Raw genomic sequence first — 16808 nt, forward strand, 5'->3', positions numbered from 1 at the left:
GTAATGTTCCGCTGTATTTGAAATATAACATTTATTTTATTTTCTAATATTTCTCGCTTTGAGGTATATCTATTACATTTAAATAAGAAATGTTGTTCATCCTCAATTTCCCCATTTTTACATGTAGACAGGACAGTATCTTTCCTCTCTAGGAATATTAAGATGTCTTCCCCTTTCAATCATTAAACGATGTGCACTTATGCGTATTTTGCATATTAAAGCACTGTGTAATTTAGTCCAAATAATTATGACATCTTGAAAGGCTATTATATCGTCGCTGGGCTTCTAAAATGTTGTAAATGGGCGGGAGAAAATCTTTGGTATTACAAAATAGCAAACAGTTAGACCAATCAAAACGTTTGAAATAAGGCATATTACAAAATTGCCAATGTCAGTTGTTTGTAAAGTTTGCTTCCAAAATGTTATATGAAAAACTTGAAAATCATTGTATAACGGCTTTGGGAATTACATAATTGTACATTTCTTTATTTCTGTGAAAATAATTCAAGTTCTTGGATAATCCAGAAATGTCTCAGTTTTCATTTCACTGTTATTTGCAAAAATGTTTCTAAAGTAATAATATTTATCAGTTTTATTTCGGCCTAGCCACAATCAGCATGATCAGATATGTGCATTTTGTGTTTCACATGAAGTCAAAAATGAGTATCACCTCATTGAAAAACTCTTTTGATATTTTGGTTCAAAAATGGTTTAAATTATGAAAAATTGCCATCGTTAGGCTAACACTGGAAGCATTTATATAATTACATACAGTTTTTGTTTAAAAACTGTATAATTTTCTTTAATGGTTGCCTTCAAGACATGGTCACCAGTGACAGATTTTTGGTCAATGACAAAGACAACAAAATATGTTTAGAACTATTGAATATCAAACATTTTAATTGAAAAAAAATTAACAAGAACATGTTTGACTCACAGTTATTTCAAACAACAGTAGCTTTCTTTGATCATTAATCTTATCTGATAAAACTGTATCTAAAATTATCTATAAATAACAAAACTTCCAAAAGAACCCTTTCTTTTGGTGTATAGAACATTAAAATAACTTGATGCATATTCTTACAATAAACAATCAAACTTAGCAATACAATTTATATGTTTTGTCTACGGACAAGACATTGTATTCATATTTAATGAAATGCATTATTAAAACCTAATTTTGATATAGCTGAAAGTGTTATCTTGAAAAAAAACCATACATTTTATCAGGTTTATCTATCAAATGATGCTTAACTTCGAGGAAAATGGAAACAAATACATTTTGTTAATGTCTACGGACAAGACATTTTATTGATATTCAATTAAATGCTTTCAAAGATGATTGTTAAAGTTAAGATTTAAAGTTACTAATTAAGTTTTAAGCGGTGTTTTTTAAGTTTGAAAAATATAAAAATGTACCCATAATTCTTTACATATCTCAACATGCTCAATAATTTATTGATTAAGCCAAAATGAAGACACATTCTTTTAACTGAAATCCATATCTCTGACTGTTTAAAATAATCAAACTATTATTAAAACTCAATTTTGACATAGTTAAATGTGTTCTCTTGAAAAAATAACATACATTTTACCTATCATATTAGGCTGAACTCAAGGAAATTGGATACAAATATATTGTGGTAATGTCTATGGACAAGACAATTTCAGTCAAAAAAATCTGTTAGAATCAATTGTGACTATATTTATGTTGAAAATACTGAGTTTTAATTTGAATAGATAACTTTCATCACCTATAAATAAGATTTAAGTTCCATAGCAGACAAATAATTGAATTTAATACTTGTTATGTACAAGTGTCTTGTCTGTAGACACTTCCTCATCTGCTGTTAATACTGAAATGCAAAAGATAAAGTTAGAGAGAGAAAAATACTTTTTCTTCATTTGATTTAGTTAATCTTTTAAGGTATGCAGCAACTGGAATAAACAATATTGAAGTAAAATAAGGTATGCTTTTTATGACTGATAATCTGACACTTTTCAAAATCCACTCCTGTAAAGTAATTTTACAAAAATTGAGAACACTTAAATTACCATTTATTTATTAGAAATAAGATATTTCTAAGTTTAAACAACACATAGGACTAATTAAGACCCATAAAGCCAAGCAATATTGATAAAAAGACATGTCTACGGACAAGACATGTGTCTACGGACAAGACATTCTGACATATTTTTGAATTTTTCCCTCTATTAATAGATGGTAGAAAAAAATGTTAGTAGTGTTTTCATATCTACAAAAGAACAGGAACTTAGCAATGCAACATTAATGTAATAATGCTTCCAGTTTACTAGGGAATGCATGTCTACGGACAAGACATTTTTTCACTTTATTTGTATATTCAACTTTGATGGCATATATATCTCCAGCTAGGGTACTTCAATTTTGATAAATGAGTTAGTTTTTGATAATGTATATACTAGAAGAGAAAACAAAACACATAATAGCATAAATTTGATTTATTTTTCTCTTTTATCACTACACTGAGCAAGCTAAAAACAAAAGTACAAAATTTCATAACAAGCGCATAGTATTCAACTTTTTATCATAACTTTGTAACCAGTGAAGATTTTTTGTTGCAACAAACAGTAAAAGAAAGATGAATAAATTGTTTATAGCAATGAACCAGTAATGTAGTTCAAATTAAGTTAACTTATTAACTATCAATTGGTCCGAGACCACAATTGTCGTCCCTTGATTTTCGTTGTTCACGAATATATATATAGTCCCTAGTGTTGACAGTGGGTTACTTGCCATTAATTTTTATACCCCTTCCAAATTTATTTCTCCATGTTTAATGCCTCAAATTGCAAGTAGGGGAGTGAAATTACACTGTAAAAATATTTGGGTCCAGAATTTTAAAGGAAAGTAGTGATTTGGTCCAGCTGAAAAAGGTTAAAAATTAGCACTTCGGAAGCTGTCAAAAGATTTCAAGACGCCCTAAACATAGAATTGTCCATATTTTGAGTTAGAGCCGATGAAGTTTTCTATAATTTTGATATAATTTGTCCCAAAAGTAGTACAACACACTGTAAAAATTTCTTTGAGAAAGCGCAGGTGGGATTTTTTTTATTTTCATTTATCATGTTTATGTTCTAAAAGAAATGCACTATGAAATAATTGTGTTCTCGGACCAATTGATTAAAACAGCGAAATTTTAAATGAAACAACATAACGTGAAATTTTGCCCATTTTCAGCGTGTATTTTAGTGGGTTTTTTTCAAAACGGTAACACCTATACATGATATTTGATATTCATTGTGAAGCCCTACATTCTCTTCTTCAGTTCAAAGATGTATTACTTGTGTAAAGTTTATCTTCTTGTCTTTCATGGTCTTTACAAGCCTATAACATAGACCCAATATGAAATGCACATCTGATCTTGGCTAGGCCATAAGTAAAATGTTTCTTATTGAATTTAGTTCTTTTCATTGGTTCTATATATCACATGATGAGATACATTGACAAATTCTATTGGATTTAATCATCCCATCTGGTACACGTTATAACAGTTTATGAGTTATTTCAGATTTTATTTTATTCTGAACTCTTACATTTTAATGAGAAAAAATATAAATTTGATTGATCATGTTGATTATTTCCAATTGTTCGGAGACCATTTTCATTGCTCAATATTTACATTAAAATGATCAGATAATTCTAATTACCAAAAATATACAATTTTGTCATCTCTTTTAAATGGAAAATACAGATCATGCAGATACCACACCAACAAAAGAAAACCCAATTGATTGCTGTTTTTGTCTTAGTTCTGGAATTTCTGTTAAATTTAATTTCAATGGAAAGAAATGTTCTGATTATGACTTTAGTTCTAAATTAAAATTAGTTTTTGGTTCAGATAGTTTTGATTTGATTGATGAATTATTTCAAAATGAAGCCTCAGTTTGTAGAAATTGGTTTTCCTCATTTTCTCGTTTATTTGGTTTTATTTCATCTAGCAAACATTGTTTTTCCACTTTTTTGTATCAAAAGACACAGAAGAAGAGAATGACCAACTTTTCTCCAGAAATATGCCATGATTTTGGGTAAAAAAATAGATATAGATATAGATTTAGAATAAGAATAAATATATTCTATTTTGAAAAAGCTATATAATTGTTGTAGGAGCATTACATTTGGGTCTGTGGATTAAAAATTTCCTTCGTCTGTCTGTCCCTCTTTGGGTTTCAGTTATTAGTTAAGGTAGGTTTATTTTAAATGAAGTTGAAGTCCAATCAAGTTGAAACTTAGTACACATGTTCCCTATCATATGATCTTTCTAGCGTTAATGCCAAATTACAGTTTTGACCACAATTTCATGTTTCACTGAACATCGAAAATGATACTGTGAATGCTGCATGGGTGTTCTATGAACACATTCTTTTTAACATATAAAATATAATTGAATACATATAAAAGAAAAGTTCTGTGTCATTTTGATCTCTTATTAGGAATCATACCACATCTTATTTTTATATATATTATGTTTTCAAGATTACCCGTGAGAAGAATAAACACCAGAAAACAGACTACTTCCATTTAGTGGCAATATATGTAAAAAAAAAAAGTCCTAAATTCTTCAAGATGAAACATTTTTTCTGTACTTTTATTAAGAATGAATATTTGATTGAGTCCTCTTTACTACGCTACGTTGACTTTACCACTGCCACCAACTCCTAATGCTAGCGTAGGTTTTTTTCAACATTCTTGAAAAAAAATTAAATATGTCAAAATTATTTTTGTTTGTATGGAATTTTATACTATATTAATAAATGAATACAGGTTTTAAAGACTACAATATAAGCTACCGGTAATTTTTAGAAAATGATATTTTAAACTGGAGATATATTTTGGTGTATGTATACTTATTTGACCCTTCTCATTTGCCCTTGTCAAATCCAACATGGATGTTACAGAGACGATACGGAACATACAGTGTCAGCTGTATCCACAGTTGACACTGAAACATGAACAAATTTCCTCCATAGAAAACATTCTCCAGGGAAATAATATTATAGTAAATCTGCCTGTTGGGTTTGGAAAGAGTATAATATAATATAATATTCCATTTGTTGCCCACTGCCCAGTGAGTATATTAATTCCATCAACTAATCAAAACATGAAACATCGTAAAAATATATATTTTTGTACACTCTAACTTTTATTATAATTCGATCTTGACGGCTCTTTTAAATATTTGTCCACTCCTAAATTGGGTTCGGAACACCACCTAACAAAAAGAATCACTCAGGCCTGAAATCAGTAACTGTCCCTCGGCTCAGACAAGGGCCAAGTCTGCAAGTGATCATTTATAATATATTAAAAAGAAAAACATAACTTAAATGTGGAAACATTCATTGTAGATCATTTGTAGATGAGTTCAAATAATTGTGAGGTCTGGCAAGGCTATTTTATCTTCAAAAATACAGACGTGTGCCCTTTTGTAACAAAAATGGGTTTTTACAACAAAATTGAAATGTACCCCTAGATATAAGAAGTATATATATGAAGGGTTGTTCCTAACTTTGTTTTTGATTTGTGGTTTAGTTATATAATGGTAGCACTCCACAATTCACCGTAAGAAAATAAAATTAAAATTGAACCACAAAATGTTTTATCATTCTCTATTCCTGGCTTTCTAATACATTAACCTAGCTGTTTGTGTTATACATGGGTATCCGGTCGTTCCAACCCCAAACCAATCCGGTCTCAAGTCAATCTGGCCCAAAGTCGATCCGGCCCAAGTCGATCCAGCCTACGTCGATCCGGCCCCAAAATAAAATATGAATAAACTATATTCACTATATGGAGGAATTTGTGACAAATTTGAACAGTATATATAAACGAAATCATTAGTCTATAATTGGTCTGTTTATTCAACAATTGTCTGATGATTGTGAACTAAGGTAATGCCACTCGTAATCACTTAATTCAATCAAATCCTGGGGGTTGTATATAATAAAAATCATAAACATTTATGAATTACAATTAATTTATATCTTTATTTTTATTCCTTATCCTTATAAAAAATTTTTTTGACAGGCCGGATCGACGGGGGGGGGGGGGGGGGGGGGGGCAGATCGACATGGGACGGATTGACTTGGGCCGGATCGACCCGAAAGCTTATACATGTGCATATGTATGTAATGAGTATCTTCCATAGATTTTCAAAAGTTAAAATGGTGAAAAATAATTCCTCTATGTGTATTCATGGCAACATTCTGCATTTATTTACCATGGAATATTGCGAAAAGGGGGTGAAAATGTCACATATCCCCCATATAAATTTCAATTTTAAAATGAACTAGAATTTCAATGCCTTTGAGTGTTTCCTTATCAGAAACTGTTGACAGTAATCTACCTTATGACATGATCAAATAAAAAATGGGTCTATTTCGCCTACTTTTTTTTTCTTAATATACATGTATAATCACAAGGTTTGTTCCCCCCAAAAAATTGAAAAGAACGTTACAATATATGCTGGACCAATGTTTGGTATGGATATATCAAATACTGACTGACATACAGAAAACAGCCTCTATTTAATACATACATTATATAATCTTGATGTTCATATAAATTAATCCTCAGCTATCCAAACAAGAATTTTATTGCACACTTGCTCTCTTATTTCAAAAATCCACAGGCGCCAAAATGGGAAAATACATGTACACACCTAACTGTAAGAGTGCTTCCTGTAACACGATTTGATAGATATACTGAATAATTGTTTCCATATTTTTGTTTGTATCCAAGTATAACCACATTGGATGCCATTTGTGGAGCAGGATTTGCTTACCTTTCCTGGGCACCTTAGATCACCCAGTTTTTGTTAGACTGGTGTTCTGTGTAAAAAATTGAACAAGATTAATGTTAAGGTTGTTCAGCTTAGCCAGAAGTGCCAGATCATTGAGAACAACAAAGACAGCTGTGAAAATGGTATGTATTCATGGTATTATCAATATGTACATGATGAATAGCAACCAAACAGTATACAAAATGTAGCATAAAACAATAACATCAAGAAGGCAACATATACTTTTTTGCATTTGTTTCTAAACAATACCTGATTCTGAATAAGAAGGAATTATTTTATAATGTTTTCATTATTAGCAATTCTGAATGTGAATGTTAAAATAACTTTAATAATTTGAGTTTATTTTCTGTAATAAGTTCAGTATGGGAAAGACCTCTTTATTATAATTGAGGTTTATCTTTTTCTGCCGAAATGAAACATTAACTTGATTAATGACAAATCAACTGTCTGAGAAACTAAGAAAGATTTCACATTTATTACTGTATTATTTAAGAAATATTAAATACTCAAAAGTGAAAAAGATTCTCCTCATATTGGTGCCTTTATCTTCATTTTTAAATGTATATTGGCATTGATGTTCATTGAAGGGTTGCGTGATGCATGGGATCGAATCCCTTTGAGGTCAAGCCCTTACTTCTCAAACTGAACAAATTACTTATCTATGTATATAATATAGTCATACAGGAATCACTTAGTGCCAGTATCATTCTGACACACCCTGAGGGACAGTTAGTTGCAGAAAAAGGTGTTAAATTGTTACGAGCATTGGAGGGAAAAGTTGGCACAATTGTCATTGATGCACAAAATTGATGACTGGTAATTCAGAAGTTTCCATTGTTGAACATTAGATTTTTTTCAAGGCCGGCTTTTGTATTTTGTATAATTTCTGAAATGGTTATTGACAGTTAAAATGTTCTTTGTTAGTTATTTTGTAGTTTTATGCACACTATTGCAGTACAGATTACCAGTAGCCATAAAATCACTCTTATCAGAACTCTGATAATTTAACAAAATTAATTTAATTCAATTTCAAGTAGAATACATTATTCTTTTCGATTTATTACTGATTTACAGCCTGGTTGGCATGTTTACACAGAAGAAATTTTAAGGTAACATTATGGACTAAGGAAAATAACTCAATTTGAAATGTCAAAATGTTTTTTTTTATTATAACAGAAAGTTGTTAACTTGAGCCTTTCATAACTTCTCTTTGAACAAGGAAAAGAATTTTTCCAACCACCCTATTTTAATCATATGGTCCGAGTACACAGTTATTTCGTAGTGCATTTCCTTTAGACAATAAATGGAAATAAAAAAAATTCCACCTGCGCTTTCTCCATAATATTTTTACAGTGTGTTGTACTACTTTTGGGACAAATTATATCAAAATTATAGAAAACTTCATCAGCTCTAACTCCAAATATGGACAATTTTATGTGAAGGGGGTCTTGAAATCTTTTGACAGCTTCCGAAATGCTAATTTTTGACCTTTTTCAACTGGACCAAATCACAACTTTACATTATAATTCATGAATCAAATTTTTTTACAGTGTAATTTTATCCCCCTTCTTGCTACTTGAGGCATAAAACATAAATAAATAAATTTGGAAGGGGTATAAAAATAATTGACAAGTAACACACTGTCCACACTAGGGACTATATTCGTGGACAACGAAAATCAAGGGACGATAACTGTGTACTCGGACCATATGTATTTGCACAAGTTTTTTTTAACAGATATAACTTGTTACAGTATCTATAGGTACAATACATTAAATCATACAATTTACCTTGAGTACACAATAATTGTTTATTCACTATTTCATACATGTACAAATACTATTAATTCATATTTGAACAAACATCAAAATAAATAGAGTCACAGATAGAAAACCAATATATTCATACATGCACCACATAAAAATAATAAGAATCACAGAATCTTTTTTTCTAATTCATATAATCACTATATCACATACCATTTTATATGATTGAGGGCAATATTTATTTACATAGTTTTTTGATTGTACAGGTTGCTTGCATGAATTGTAATGTGTCGGAATGCAGAAAGACACAAGTAAACATCTGTGGACAAGTGATGCGAATTTCTTTGCGAAGAATTTGCAAATATTCCTTGTGATTGTCACATTTATTCTTGCACTTGTATTAATTTCTGTCACAAATACAGAACGCATACAAACAAAGGAAATTGTGTTTACAAAGTTTCTTAGATAAAGTTAATATACCATGTTTTAAACAGATTGGAAAATTCTTTATATTATACCTATTATTACATTTAACAGCAGTCAAGCAATAAATCAAAACATTAATGTACATCAATGTAGCAGCATATTCAGTCAAAATGGTATCTCATTAAATTAAAATAGCATTACATTCAATCAAATTAACATAACATTAATTCAAATAGCATCACACTCATACAATCAAAATAGCATATTCATTCAAAATAGAATTACACTCTATCAAAATAATATCTTATTCAATTAATGTTGAATAACATTAAATCAAAAAAGCATAAAACTTAAGTTAGTTAAGAGCATCACATTCAATTAAAATTTATTGACAGCAACCCAACAATTACTTGTCAGATTCATATAAAATTCATGGGCTGAAAAATAAATCTCAATACCATCACATTCATTAAATAGTATTGCATTCAATTAAAATATCATCACATTCAGTAGATTAGTATTGCATTCAAGCTTAATATCATCACATTCAGTAGAATAGTATTACATTCAATTTAAATCACATTCAGTAGAATAGTATTGCATTCAAGCTTAACATCATCACATTCAGTAGAATAGTATTACATTCAATTTAAATCACATTCAGTAGAATAGTATTGCATTCAATTAAAATATCACATTCAGTAGAATAGTATTGCATTCAAGCTTAATATCTTCACATTCAGTAGAAAAGTATTGCATTCAAGCTTAATATCTTCACATTCAGTAGAATAGTATTGCATTCAATTAAAATATCATCACATTCAGTAGAATAGTATTGCATTCAATTCAAATCACATTCAGAAAAATAGTATTCAACTAATTTTAAATACAATCACATTCATTTGACATTTAGATACAAATGTAGTATTACATTTAATCTAAATAGCATCACATTAAGTTAAAAAGAAGTATCAATAAATCTTAATATCATCACATTCATTAAAATAGAATTACATTCAATCTAAGTACCATTACATTCAGTAAAATTTATATAGCATCACATTCAGTTAAATGAAATGATCAATACAAAACAGTACCTGTCATCAGCAGTATAAATGCTTTTGATTATAAAATATATACCGGTAATGTAACATAATGTGTGTAACACACACACACACAGAATTGATTTTAAAGTTAGACCGTTCACAGTATTTTCTAAATATACTTATATTACAAACAACATAAAAAACATAAGTTATTTAGTTTTAGTCTTATTATTAACTTTACCCATTATATAAAACATGTTTTTATTTTTCAGGGCCGGGAAGAGAATTCAGAAAAAGTTTTTCAGAATTAGTAGTTCTGAAATCTTTCTTCAACAATGTCCCTATAGCATGTTTAAGTGGAACACGAACAGGAAAACATATAAATGCTTTATCTAAGCAGTTGCTTATATGCAATTTTAAAGTCATTTCTGTAAGTCCTGAAAAAACTAATTTAAAACTCATAGTATGTGAAAAGATTAAAGGTACCTCTTATGAAAAAATAGAAAACATTTATAAGAGTCATTGGTCTTTGTTTAGTTATCTTGGTCAATGTAACGTTTATGTGACAGTTGTAATAAAGCTTTATACTTAGGACTATCAACATAATATCAATGATTAGTAAAGAAGGCGAGACATTTCAGTGTGTGCACTCTTGTTTTTATTGGCTTTGAACTAGCTGTCACTGACTGCGAGTCTTCTCAGATATATACTTTTTGTTGTTGGAATGTACAAGTACCATGTCAGGTCCATGTGTTTTGTTATATGTATTTAGCCTTTTTCAACACAATTTTATAAAATTGAGAATGGACATATAGTTCGTTCATATGCTATGCTGTTACATCACTGTCCGAATTAAGGGTAGGGTTGAGATTCCGCTAACATGTTTAACCCCGCCACATTTTGTATATATTTGTCTGTACCAAGTTAGGAGCCTGTAATTCAGTTGTCGTTTGTTGCTGTGTTAAACATTTGTTTTTCGTTCAGTTGTTTTTACATTAATATACATGTAGTTTTGTCGTTTGGTTTCATATTTGTGATTTTGGGGTATTTCAAAGCCGACAAAGCGGTATGGGCTTTGCGTATTGTTGAAGGCTTTATAGTGACTTATAAAGATCTGTTAATTTCTGTGTCATTTGTTCTTTTGTGCAGAGTTGTCTAATTGGCAATCATACCACATCTGTGTTTTTCTGTTTTTTTTTTTTATAAATATGATTGCATACAAACCATCAAAGTTTGAAAGATATTTGTCAAACAGTTTCACAGCATTTGCGTTCAAAACGCCTTGGGCAGTTGGAGTAACGGATAGATACTGTTACTATATATAGATCTATATTCAATAACATTTCAGCACATGCATTTGTTTCTGTCAATATGTGGTTTACTATCCATACCCGTACTAAAAAATCACTCGATTTTTAATTTTAGTATGGGTAATAGTAAACCCCATATTGACAGAAACAAGTGCCTGTGAGTAAAGGCCCGAAAACTCGATCGTGATTCAGTTGTTTTTACTTGCTCTTGATGTAAACGTGTTATATTGGTCCTTATGGTATTTTGCTTAAAGTATATAATTTGATTCTTTTGTGGCCAAGAAACGTGACCGTCACCTGGTCACGCGTTCGGCTAAAATAGAAAATAAGGATAACATGCAGTGTTTTACTCATATTTCAGAAACTAAAGTAGTTATAGTAAAATTGATAAGGAGTCAAATTATTCAACAGGTCGGCACTAACTGCTGGCACGAAATTATTCTGAAAAATCCGACAACCCAATGTTGGGTTACTGCCCCTGAAATGCACAGTAACTTGTTTCTGTCGATATGGGGTTTACTATCCATACCCGTACTAAAAATCACGAGTTTTAGGGCCTTTATTGTACCTTTTTCTTCCTCAATTGGAGATATAACCCAGATCCCAGAGGTAGATTTAAGGGAAGCAGGGTTTTATTTCTAAACAAATGGTTGAATATAGAGGAAACACAGGCGGATCAATCCATTTTAAAAAGGCACTGGCTACGGTTACATGGAAATGTAACAATAATAAAAATATTATTGTTACATTGGAGACTAAATGCCGGAATGCATGGTTGGGTAAGGACCTGTTTAATTACGAATGTAACAATAATTATTGAGGCTACGGTTACATTGAGTTATTGTTACATAAAAAAAAAACAATGTACGATGGGACTAGTAATATGTACTAAATAATAAAAGTTGAGGACATTTATTACATACATTTATAACATACAATTTATTTATATTTACAATGACAATTTCTACAAATCCAGTAAGTTGTTTTAAAGTCCGACACATTTTTGATGAACGAAATTACGTCCTCCACGGATACGTGTACATACAGAATTTCTTAGTATTTAAGTTACAATTAGCAAACTTTGCTTTTGATTATTAATTTGCGTCAAGTTATAAAGCTGTATGAAATGTATGTCTTGATATTGTTTCAGTTTCCTTTAAAACGCATCCCAAGTTTTATTTTTTTTCCACCATAAACAAAATTGGTCCAAAGTATAATGACAGTAATAAGAGTAGGTGTGCAGTTAAATACTTTAAAAAAGTGAAACCATTGAACTATATTTTTCGCCTTTGACAGTCACACTCCTAATCTTGAGTAGTATCTTTAAGAACATCAAAACCATTAATACGTAGGAAAACTATTCAAGTTGTACACCATTTGTTGAATAATAATATTTTATTATTTATCAGTATTAAATTACAAGTATTGTTTAGTACATATGAAAGAATGAAGCAGTACAACTATAGAAGATTTAAGTTTAATCAATCTAGCGTCCATTGCTGTATTTCATGTAACAATAACGTAATGTAACCGTAGCCTCAGTAATTATTGTTACATTTGTAATTAATCGGTTCCTCACCCAACTTTGCATTCCGGCAATTAGTCTCCAATGTAACAATAATATTTTTATTATTGTTACATTTCCATGTAACCGTAGCCAGTGCCTTTTAAAAAAAGGGTTCCTAACCCAGGACAAAAAGGGGGGATTGTATAGGGAACAAAAAATCTTACCCCTTTTGAATCCGCCACTGTGGAATCACTAAAGAATGAGAAGAGCGGGCCCTTACTTTATGAAAATTTCTAGATCCGCTAGGGTCTGTGATAAATCTACGCTAAATAAGGTATTGTTATTAATTACGTTAAGTAGGTCAACAACTCATCTCGCCAACAATTACAACTAGATGCATGGACTACCTATCTATTATATCTATGATACTGACAATGAACAAATAATACAAATAAAATTCTATTTGGAAGTCTCATACCTTGATAACTCGTAACATAGTACAAGTGACGTATTTGATCACGTGAGATTCATTGCTAGAAAAAATTACCTTTTAAATTAACTAAGAAAGTTGGTTTTATATAATTTAAACAAAAAATCAAGGTATTTTACACTTTATCTATTTCATAAATAAAAAGCAAGATATACATCAGTTTAATTGAGATATATATGATTAAAGACCGTACACTTAAGTTATAGTTTGAAGCAAGCGCATAGGTCATCATATATATACGTCTTCAAATTTCGAAGTGTCGGCATTTAACTAAAATAAACGCAATTGAGTTAATTTTTGGTGCATCTGAAAGATAATGTAAAAGCCTTTAAGATAATACCGTAATTCAATGAACAAATAAGTTTTTCATAGAAAAATATAATATGTTTGCAGGGAAATGCATACTTAAACCCCATGCCTACTTTGGTGAATATATATACTTTTCAATTAACCGGAAACTGTTCATGAGAGAAATGTAAAAATAGTTTCGATGAAACCTTTTCAAACTACGTCAACGAATAAATATCAGGAAATAAGTTAAAACTCAAATGAAACAAAAACAATTGATATGTTTGTACAATTCAATTGTATCTTACCTCTATATCCATAAGTTGTGTCTTTGTTTATTCACTTTGAAAAAACACACAGATTTGTCAAATTCGGGAAATTCGGGAAAACCCAAAATAATTGTGAGGCTGTTTATTTCATTACGTCATGTAGAAATTATGCGTATAAATATGTGACAACTTAACGAATCGAATATGTATGTTGTTTATACAGAGCAAACGCCACATTTATTTTTACTATACATACAATTCTTACTTTATGTCAACAATGTAAATTTTAGAACTGTATTTTCTTCAATTTAAGAATCTTGCTAAACTGCAAAAAAAGATATGTTTTAAGAAAACAAAGTTCTCAATCCCAACTTCGAAGATATTTATAAATATCTTGATTTTGGACTAATTGGTATTTTTTGCAATTTATTTTAATGTTATGATAATGTTCTTCAAAGGTTAATTTTATTTATAGACGAGTTTAAAAAATGCAGAAAAATATAAGCTCTCTAAATATAAAAATTTCGTATATTATATTCCCGTGAAGCAATTAAAATAAGAAAACAAAACGTGAACCTCGTTGGCAGTTTGACTGTCCGTCTGGTATATTTCGTCCCTCTTTTTTTTGATCTATTAATATATAGATATCCATGATTTATCCTCATTCTGTACATGGGATTTGGAAAACTGACATGTATTCTCAGAGCATGTATTCTTTTAAGTTTGGACCTCAATCAAAATATTTCCATAGCTTAACTCACCTGGGTCTTTAGGTCCAGGAAAACTTATGCAATTGCCTATCATTTGTACCTAGTGTGGATAAAAGCTTAGCCGTAGGGAGTTTTGTATGAATTAAAAGAGAATGGAAAAATCAGCCTACCCACCTTTGGACATCAATTAAAAAAGTTCCTTGAATTTATCCACCCGGGTCTTAAAGTCCAGATAACCTTAAGCAATTGCCTATCTTTTGTACCAAAGGTGGACAAAACCTTTGTCGTCGGGAATTTTAAATGAATTAAAGAAGGGAGTTGCTATGGACACCCTACCCCAACTTTGGACCTCAATTGAAAAACGTTCCATAACTTAACCCACCCGGGTCTTTTGGTTCATGCAACCTTATGCAATATCCACTATCAGTTGTACCTTATGTGGACAAAACCTTTGCCACAGGGATTTTTTTTTATAAATTAAAGAGGGGAAGTGGTAGGGTCACCGTACCCCAAATTGGCACCACAATTAAAAACGTTAAAACACTTTACCCATCTTGGTCGTTGGGTCCAAACAACCTCTGTACTTATTGTTGACAAAAGCTTTGCCGTAGGGAACTTTTGATAAATTAAAGGAGGGAGTTGGTAGGGGCACACTACCTAAACTTTTAACCTCAATCAAAAACGTTTATAAACCTTACCCACCTTGGTCTTTGGGTCCAGACAACCTTAAACAAAATTCCTATCATTTGAACTAAGTGTGGACAAAACCTTTCCTGTAGGGATTTTTTTTTATGAATTGCAGAATAGATGAGGTGGTGTCACCCTTCCATAACTTTGGACCTAAATTAAAATAGTCCCACCTTTTACCACCTGGGGGTTCGGACAAAGCAACCCGATGATAGGCAATTGGCTATTATTGGTACCATGTGTGGATAAAGGGTTATCATAAGCTTGACTGCACGCGGGAGGATAAAGTCATGAAACTTTTTAATTAAGGTCCAAAGTTATGATAGGGTGATTTTTCCATCCCCTTCTTTAGTTTATAAAAAGGGAAGTGGTAGGGATACCCTGCCCCAACTTTGGAGCTCAATTCAAAAAGTTTCGTACTTTTACGCACCTGGGTCTTTGGGTTCAGGCAACCTAAGGCAGTTGCCTATTATTTGTAAAACTATTTATCACTGTAGACAAAAGCTTTGTCGTAGGAAATTTTTAATGAAGGAAAGAAGGGAGGTAGTAGGGTCACCCTACCAACTTTGGACCTCAATCAAAAAAGTTCCATATGAATACCCACCTAGGTCTTCACTCCTGGTCACTTTAAGAAATTGCCTATCATAAGTACCAAGTGTGGACAAAAGCTTTCCATAGGCAAATTTTGATGAATTAAAGAACGGGGTTGGAAAAGTCAGCCGACCTAAAATTTGGACATTATCAAAAAAGTTCTATAACTTCACTCACCTGGGTCTCCTGGTAACTTTGATAACTATTTACACCACTGGGTCGATGCCTCTGCTGTACGACGTTTCGTCCCCGAGGGTATCACCAGCCCAGTAGTCAGCAGTTCGGTGTTGACATGAATATCAATTATGTGGTCATTTTTATAAATTTCTTGTTTACAAAACTTTGAATTTTTCGAAAAACTAAGGATTTTCTTATCCCAGGCAAAGATTACCTTAGCTGTATTCGGCACAACTTTTTGGAATTTTGGATTCTCAATGCTCTTCAACTTTTTGTTTGGCTTTATAACTATTTTGATATGAGCGTCACTGATGAGTCTTATGTAGAAGAAACGCGCGTCTGGCGTACTAAATTTTAATCCTGGTAACTTTGATAACTATTTGGGTCCAGCCAACATAAGGAAATAGCCAATCATTTGTACCTAGTTAGAGAAAAGCTTAGCCGTAGGGATTGCTTTAATAAATTAAAGAAAAGGGATGTAAAGGTCAGCCGACATCAAATTCGGATCTCAATAAAAAAAAGTTCCATAACTTTAAACACCTGGTTCTTAAGGTCCAGGCAACTTTATGCTTATGCCTATCATTTGTACCTAGTGTGGACAAAAGCTTAGCCGTAGAAAATCTTTAAAGAACTCAAGAACGGAGGTGGTAGGGTCACCTTACCCTAACTTTGGACATCAATTAAAGCATTCTATAATTTTTA

The 16808-nt window shown here is 31.2% G+C and overlaps 1 protein-coding gene across 1 annotated transcript in view; it reads right to left on the reverse strand.

Moving 5' to 3' along the window:
• LOC139501021 (uncharacterized) overlaps window positions 1–16808 on the reverse strand; it is a 455879-nt gene that overhangs the window by 294872 nt on the left and 144199 nt on the right. The window lies entirely within an intron of this gene.

Source organism: Mytilus edulis, chromosome 13, assembly GCF_963676685.1.
Source record: "Mytilus edulis chromosome 13, xbMytEdul2.2, whole genome shotgun sequence".
Lineage (NCBI taxonomy): Eukaryota > Metazoa > Mollusca > Bivalvia > Mytilida > Mytilidae > Mytilus > Mytilus edulis.